Source organism: Rhinatrema bivittatum, chromosome 4 (assembly GCF_901001135.1).
Source record: "Rhinatrema bivittatum chromosome 4, aRhiBiv1.1, whole genome shotgun sequence".
NCBI classification, from domain to species: Eukaryota; Metazoa; Chordata; class Amphibia; order Gymnophiona; family Rhinatrematidae; genus Rhinatrema; species Rhinatrema bivittatum.
Genome location: NC_042618.1, coordinates 220,155,212 through 220,163,552, shown reverse-complemented (window position 1 = coordinate 220,163,552; position 8,341 = coordinate 220,155,212). Strand labels below are relative to the sequence as shown.

Sequence of the window (8,341 nt, the reverse complement as noted above, 5' to 3'; positions counted from 1 at the left end):
GCATCACACTACAGTCATTCACATTAAATTGCATGTCAGTTCTCAGCCTAAAGTATTTAAATTGTAGAGGTGTGCATCCGTTTTCCACGTATTTGTAATCCGCAACTTATTTTTTGCTATCTGTTAAATATGTGGGGAGGCGAAACGCATCGCGACTCCCCACGTATTCAACAGATTTCTGTTTTATTCGGCCTAAATAAAAATTTAAACCCCCCCACCCTCCTGACCCCCCCAAGACTTACCAAAACTCCCTGGTGGTCCAGCGGTGGGGTCCGGGAACTCACTCACACCCTCGGTGCTAGTTTCATCGTGGCGCCGATAGCCTTTGTCACAGGGGCTACCGGTGCCATTGGTCAGCCCCTGTCACATGGCCATCGGCGCCATCTTGTGCTCCTACCATGTAACAGGGGCTGACCAATGGCACCGGTAGCCCCTGTGACATAGTATGGGCAAAGGCTATCGGCGCCATTTTGAGTCCTGGCGTCGGACGGCAGGTCGCTCCGGGACCCCCGTTGGACCCACAGGGACTTTTGGCCAGCTTGGGGGGGCCTCCTGACCCCCACAAGATTTGCCAAAAGTCCAGCGGGGGTCCGGGAGCGACCTCCTTTCACGCCGGCCGTCCGATCCCAATACTCAAAATGGCGCCGATCGCCTTTGCCCTCACTATGACGGCGATCGGCGCCATTTTGAGTATTGGTGGGATGGCGATTTTGAGTCTCAAAATGGCGCCGATCGCCTTTGCCCTCACTATGATGGCGATCGGCGCCATTTTGAGACTCAAAATCGCCGTCCCGCCAATACTCAAAATGGCGCCGATCGCCGTCATAGTGAGAGCAAAGGCGATCGGCGCCATTTTGAGTATTGGGATCGGACGGCCGGCGTGCAAGGAGGTCGCTCCCGGAACCCCGCTGGACTTTTGGTAAGTCTTGTGGGGGTCAGGAGGCCCCCCCAAGCTGGCCAAAAGTCCCTGTGGGTCCAACGGGGGTCCCGGAGCGACCTGCCGTCCGACGCCAGGACTCAAAATGGCGCCGATAGCCTTTGCCCATACTATGTCACAGGGGCTACCGGTGCCATTGGTCAGCCCCTGTTACATGGTAGGAGCACAAGATGGCGCCGATGGCCATGTGACAGGGGCTGACCAATGGCACCGGTAGCCCCTGTGTCAAAGGCTATCGGCGCCACGATGAAACTAGCACCGAGGGTGTGAGTGAGTTCCCGGACCCCACCGCTGGACCACCAGGGAGTTTTGGTAAGTCTTGGGGGGGTCAGGAGGGTGGGGGGTTGTAGTTAATTTAGTAGTAACGTATTTACAGATCGACAACTTATTGAATTCTCCATACTTCCGCATGAAACGGAATTGACCCCCCACGAATACCTATCGCGTACGCAACGAAAACTTTTTGCCTGCACATCCCTATTAAATTATCCTAAAAATTATTATACCCTGCTATATATTTACAACATGATAGTTTGCTGAAATTTGCATAAATGGTTATAGATGTGTAATGCCCCCTTTACCGCTTACTTCACGGGGCGCTCCTGGGTCTGGGACTGACCTAGGGCAGACTCCGTCGGTCCTCACGTTCTTGGTGCCTGGTGCCTCCACCTGGGGAAGAAGATGTTAGTGGGTGGGATTTCCCTTCTTCCACCCCAGGAAAACAAATGGGTCTGTGAACAAGGCTGGCGGTATGTACAAATATATACAGGCTTATTAGACTATACAAGTATATACATTTCTACATGACTATGTACATGGCTAGTAAGATGTCAAACAGCACACTAATCTACTCATGGTTAATAGTCTCAGTCTACACAACTATATACATTCCTAGAAGATAGCAAGAACATTTAAAGTTTGTTAATTTGTGGTTGTTGACCCCCACAGTATACAGCATATAGAATAGAAAGGGACCTTTTGTGTTCCCACTTACTCAAGTATTATTATACCCTCTCCCTTTTTTTCCCCCCAAGTCTCACCCATGTGAAAAGATGCAACTGGGCTGGTGGGAAGTGTTCGTCTGGGGGGCTCTGTTGTATCTAAATTGTCTCCTTCCACTCTGATGAAAGGTCCGTGCCAACACTGGGGTCCCCACCCTCCTGGGGGACCCCAAGACTTTGCCTCCTAGTCTGTTGCTGGGGTCAACACACTCCTGGGTAACACAACTCCACCTCCTGAACAGCTGCTGGGGTCCACACCTTCCTAGGAGACCTGACTCCGCCTCCAGATCTGCTGCTGAGGTCCCCTTGTTCAAGGGGGAGCGCTCCACTGCCAGATCTGCCTTGCTCTCTGGGGATCACTCTATCTCTGAATCTGCCACTGTCCTTTGGCTCTCCTCTCTTGGTAGGAGGGTTTTCCCTGGTGTGGGTTTTACAGCTCCACTAGGCTCATGGCTTTTTAGTGGTCAGTGATTCAGGCCCTCTGCAGTATCAGCTTTCAGTGATTTTAGCTCTGCTAGACTCATGGCCAATCATTCCCTGTCACCCAGCCTGGATAAGTCACCTACTCTTAGTCAAAAGGCCAAGTTTAGCTTTCTCTGTTGTCTGACACTATATGGGTCACCTTCTGTCAGCCAAAAGGCCAAGACCCAGGCAAGACCATGGACAGAGACCAGGCATATACCCCTCCATCTTACTTGAGTTGTCTGGGAACTCAGCAACCAAGTGTCTGAATACCCTCATTAGTCAGGGTGAGAATCTGTTTTCTTCTAAAAAATGTATATTTGTAAGGCAAGACGTCCCTTGGGTAAATCCATGCTGGCTGTGTCCCATTAAACCATGTCTATCTAAATGTTTTGAAAGGTGCGGGTGCACATTCATATGTGCGCTAAACCCCTTACCATATAAGCAGGCAGATACAGTAAAGCGTGGCCGCGGTTACCCTGCTTCTAACCCGCTTTGTACCCACAATTTGGCCGCGTAAGTCCAACCCGCGATTCACTATCCCTTTTAACCCATCCTTACCGCTTCTTGAAATCAACGGGTAACTTTTCCGTCCGTGGCATGTATATGATATGTAAACGATCGGATTAGCTATTCCCTCCGATCCAGTAACGTGCGCCCCGATTATCGCCTTTTTAACCTGCAGTTTTGCCGCGTGTTTAACCTGCTAATTTACCGCCTACCCTTACCCCTGCGTTAGTGTGGAGCATCAGGCAAGCCCCAGCAGAGACGAAATTTCACGGGCAAACTTTCCTGTGAGGCTTCAGCAGCCTGGGGCGGATCGGACGCTCCCCATGCGAGGCGGCTTCCAGCAGCCCCCGGCGAAGGTGCATGAGCGCATGCAAATGATTGCATCACTATCTGACCCCCTCACCCCCCGGGACAAGACCTTTAGAGGAGCCAGGATCGGGCAAATTTTCCCCCAGCCCCTGGCCACGTCCATGGATGCCGGTCTCCCGTGCGGGCGCGCTGGCAGCTCCAGAGCAGCCCCAGTCCTCTCTCCCCTCCTCCCAGGGGCAGCCGGAGGCGAGAGCGGCTTCAGCAGCCCGGGGCGGATCGGGCGCTCCCCATGCGAGGCGGCTTCCAGCAGCCCTCGCCGGCAAAGGTGCATGAGCGCACGCCGTGACCTGAGCGTCCGGCTGGACGTTTGAGGTCACGGCGTGCGCTCATGCACGTACAGGCGGGCGTTCATGCACCTTCGCCGGCGGGGGCTGCTGGAAGCCGCGCCTCGCATGGGGAGCGCCTGATGCGCCCTGGGCTGCTGCTGAAGCCGCTCAGGAGGAGGGGAGAGAGGACTGAGGCTGCTCCGGAGCTGCCAGTGCGCCCGCACGGGCAACCGGCACCCATGGACGCAGCCAGGGTAGGTGACCGGGGGCTGGGGGAAAGTTTGCCCGATCCTGGCTCCTCTAAAGGTCTTGTCCCGGGGGGTGAGGGGCTCAGGCAGTGAAGCAATCATTTGCACAGGACAACAAAACAAACTGCACCAGCCCTTCTCCTGTATCCACTTCCGGTACCTGTCATTTCAAATGTCATTTGAAATGACATTTGAAGTGACAGGTACCAGCGCACCCAGGATACTGTATAGGCGCTGTATAGCATGCTATACCGTAAAATGGATTGCACTTCATGGACGCAGATTGCATTTGCATGCCATTTAAATACTGTATCGAACGGTATGTGATCCGGACTGTGAGTGCGGCAAACGAGGGTGCGCCCGGCACTACCGTACTCTTTCTTCCGCATCCTTACTGTCAGGTCGATACTGTAAGACCGTGGGAGAGCGGACGAACGCCCGCTCTCCCGGCGCGCGCACCGGCCCCTCGCCGGTGCGGGCGATTCAGTATTTAAATGAGGTGACGCGGGAAAAACGGGGAAAAGGAGGCGCTAGGGACACTAGCGCGTCCCTAGCGCCTCCTTTTTGTCAGGAGCGGCGGCTGTCAGCGGGTTTGACAGCCGACGCTCAATTTTGCCGGCGTCGGTTCTCGAGCCCGCTGACAGCCACGGGCTCGGAAACCGGACGCTGGCAAAATTGAGCGTCCGGTTTTCGGCCCGACAGCTGCGGGCCGAATTCAAATTTTATTTTTTTTTTTACTTTTGGGGACCTCCGACTTAATATCGCCATGATATTAAGTCGGAGGGTGCACAGAAAAGCAGTTTTTACTGCTTTTCTGTGCACTTTCCTGGCGCCGGAAGAAATTAGCGCCGACCTTTGGGTCGGCGCTAATTTCTTAGAGTAAAATGTGCGGCTTGGCTGCACATTTTACTTACTGAATCGCGCGCGCATACCTAATAGGGCCATCAACATGCATTTGCATGTTGAGGGCGCTATTAGGTGCCGCGGGTGGGCCGCGTGTTTTCCTCCCCTTACTGAATAAGGGGTAAGGGAAAACACGCGTCCAGAGCAGGCTGACAGTGCGCTCCGACGGAGCACACTTTACTGTATCGACCTGAAGGGGTTGTGGATGCGCGTGGAAATCGCGCATCCAAAGTGCGTAAAACTGTGCACTAGTCCAGGCGTACTTTACTGTATCGGTCTGAAAATGAGCACTGAATTGCTGGCACTCCTGTGCGTTGGCAGAAACGCACCTTTTTTTCACCGCCCTTCTTGTTTGCTCTCTTGCTGTCGGGCCTATCCTGTATCGTGCGGTAGGAAGAGCTGCGTTAGTGCCTACGGCACCCGCAGTTACCGCCCGCACAGAGCAGCTCACCTACCGCGCGATCCTGAAGCCTAATTATATGTAAATGTAAGCCGCGTCCGAAAAGCCTTAGTCCCGCGCAACCCAGGATACTGGATAGAGCGCCTATACAGGATCCTGGGTGCGCGGGCCTAAGGCTTCACGCCACGCTGGTATCTGTCATTTCAAATGTCATTTGAAATGACAGATACCAGGAAGTCTGGTCCGATCGGGTGCAAAAGTAAGTTGCTTCGCCGCCGTCAGTGTCCCCCCCCCCCTTCCTCTCGGAGCAGGGAGCGAAAAGCAGCCTTGCTCCGGGAGGGGGGGGGGACACTGACGGCGGCGAAGCAACGCAGAAGCAACGGCGAAACGACTTTTCAGTGTGTCCCCCCCCTCTCGGAGCAGGGCGCGAAAAGCAGCCTTGCTCCGGGAGGGGGGGGGGACACTGGCAGCGGCGAAGCAACGCAGAAGCAACGGCGAAACGACTTTTCAGTGTCCCCCCCCCCTCTCGGAGCAGGGCGCGAAAAGCAGCCTTGCTCCGGGAGGGGGGGGACACTGACAGCGGCGAAGCTTTCCCCCAGCCCGGACACCGCCAAAACTTGCTGTTTTGCAGCCATGAGCCACGAGCAGGAACGCGAAGATCTGGCTCCGATAGCTCCTCCCGACAAGATGGCCGCCTGCACGGGGAAAGAGTACAATTGGCCGCTGAAGACGTGATGTCGTGATGTCACGTCTTCAGCGGCGTGACATCACGATGTCACGACATCACGGCTCCGAGAGGGGGGGGGACACGTCTTCAGTGTCCCCCCCCCTCTCGGAGCAGGGCGCCTTGCTCCGGGAGGAGCGGGGACACTGACGGCGGCGAAGCAACGCTCACCTGCCCCGGCCCGCTCACCTGCCCCGGCCGCGATCATGGGTGCCGGTCTCCGTGGCAGCCCCAGTCCTCTCCCCTCCTCCAGAAACCAAAAAAAAAAAAAAGCGAAAAAAACGTTGCAGCCCCCCTCCGATGTCCGGACTGGGGCTGCCACGGAGACTGCAACGGCAAAGCGACTTTTCAGTGTCCCCCCTCCTCTCGGAGCAGGGCGCCTTGCTCCGGGAGGAGCGGGGACACTGACGGCGGCGAAGCAACGCAGAAGCAACGGCGAAACGACTTTTCAGTGTCCCCCCCCTCTCGGAGCAGGGCGCGAAAAGCAGCCTTGCTCCGCGAGGGGGGGGGACACTGACAGCGGCGAAGCTTTCCCCCAGCCCGGACACCGGCAAAACTTGCTGTTTTGCAGCCATGAGCCACGAGCAGGAACGCGAAGATCTGGCTCCGATAGCTCCTCCCGACAAGATGGCCGCCTGCACGGGGAAAGAGTACAATTGGCCGCTGAAGACGTGATGTCGTGATGTCACGTCTTCAGCGGCCAATTGTACTCTTTCCCCGTGCAGGCGGCCATCTTGTCGGGAGGAGCTATCGGAGCCAGATCTTCGCGTTCCTGCTCGTGGCTCATGGCTGCAAAACAGCAAGTTTTGCCGGTGTCCGGGCTGGGGGAAAGCTTCGCCGCTGTCAGTGTCCCCCCCCCCTCGCGGAGCAAGGCTGCTTTTCGCGCCCTGCTCCGAGAGGGGGGGGGACACTGAAAAGTCGTTTCGCCGTTGCTTCTGCGTTGCTTCGCCGCCGTCAGTGTCCCCCCCCCTCCCGGAGCAAGGCTGCTTTTCGCGCCCTGCTCCGAGAGGGGGGGACACACTGAAAAGTCGTTTCGCCGTTGCTTCTGCGTTGCTTCGCCGCCGTCAGTGTCCCCGCTCCTCCCGGAGCAAGGCGCCCTGCTCCGAGAGGAGGGGGGACACTGAAAAGTCGCTTTGCCGTTGCAGTCTCCGTGGCAGCCCCAGTCCGGACATCGGAGGGGGGCTGCAACGTTTTTTTCGCTTTTTTTTTTTTTTTGGTTTCTGGAGGAGGGGAGAGGACTGGGGCTGCCACGGAGACCGGCACCCATGATCGCGGCCGGGGCAGGTGAGCGGGGGCTGGGGGAAAGCTTGCCACCTACCCTTACCCATGCCTCTACCGCCTGGGTCAGGGTAGGCGGTAAATTTGCAGGTTAAACGCGCGACAAAACGGCAGGGAAAGGTAGCGTTAGTCGGGGCGCGGGTTACGGGATGCTAGGGGAATAGCTAATTGGCTCGTTTGCATGCAATATGCATGCCGCGGGCGGAAGGGGTTACCCGGGGAATTTAGGACGCGGTAGGAGTAGGTTAAAGGGGATTCGGGATCGCAGGAAGGGCTAACGCGGCCGAAACGTGAGTTAGAAGCGGCTTAGGAGCAGGGTAAACACGGCCGCACTTTACAGGATTGGCCCGACAGGTTGCGTACTACAGATTTCTCTTTAGGGAAACCTTCCTACAGATTGCGCACTAGCAACAAAACCGCCCCCATTTTCCCCATAAAACCCTTTAGTACATCTGTCTACGCCGGTGCCTTTTCTGTATGCTGACCTCCCTGCAGGACGCGCACCCACACCCTCTCTCTCTCGTCCCGCCCCCAATTCCCCTCCGCCGACGCAGGGAGGGATTGGTCAGCCTGTTCCGGGACAAGCTCCACCCTCTCATCCCCGATTGGCCTTTTCGAATGGAGCCGCCTCCGGCCACCAACGAGTGGTTGGAGGAGGGCAGCCAGCGGTTCCTTCGAACAGGAACGGATGATGGGGGCAAGTGGTGGGAGAAGCTCGTGGCGTGGGACCTCGGGATTTCTTCGAGCTGCTGCTACATAAACAGAGGCGAGCGGAAAGTGATGGGTGAGTATCGAGCTGCAGTAGCGGTGGGTGGAAATTCTACCTATTCCTGCGAAGCTGCTGGGTCCGGGGCTGAGTGTTCGTTGGGAGATTTGTGAGTAGTTTGTGAGTTTGCATCTTGACAGGCTTCCCTGTGGGGAAAGTGCAAGTGGCATTCGGCCGCAAGGACCTGCCCTCTCGAGATTGCAGTGTGCAAAGATTTTAAACTGCCTTACGATCACAGCATTGATGCTGCCGGGACCTCCGCCTCTTTCGCTGGGTTTTTAAGTTACTTGATGTTGTGGAGGGCATTGAGTTTTCTGTTTAATATTTGAAGGTGGGTGCTTTACAAAAACTTCGAGAGTTACTATTCTTGTTGTATGCTCGGTTATAGATTGGTTCATAAATGTGCTTATTTGTTCATAAAACTTACTTTTATAGGTCATTGGGTTGCTCTTATCTCAATATTTCTTATCTAAAATG

The 8,341-nt window shown here is 55.8% G+C and overlaps 1 protein-coding gene across 1 annotated transcript in view; it reads left to right on the top strand.

Annotated features, from left to right (window-relative positions):
* The first annotated feature begins 7,347 nt into the window (after window positions 1-7,347).
* The window catches only part of GAS2L3 (growth arrest specific 2 like 3), an 88,352-nt gene continuing 87,358 nt past the window's right edge, over window positions 7,348-8,341 (top strand). Inside the window, exon 1 of the mRNA XM_029599723.1 lies at window positions 7,348-7,882. The gene's annotated coding sequence lies outside the window, so the exon portion shown is untranslated. The remainder of the gene's footprint in view (window positions 7,883-8,341) is intronic.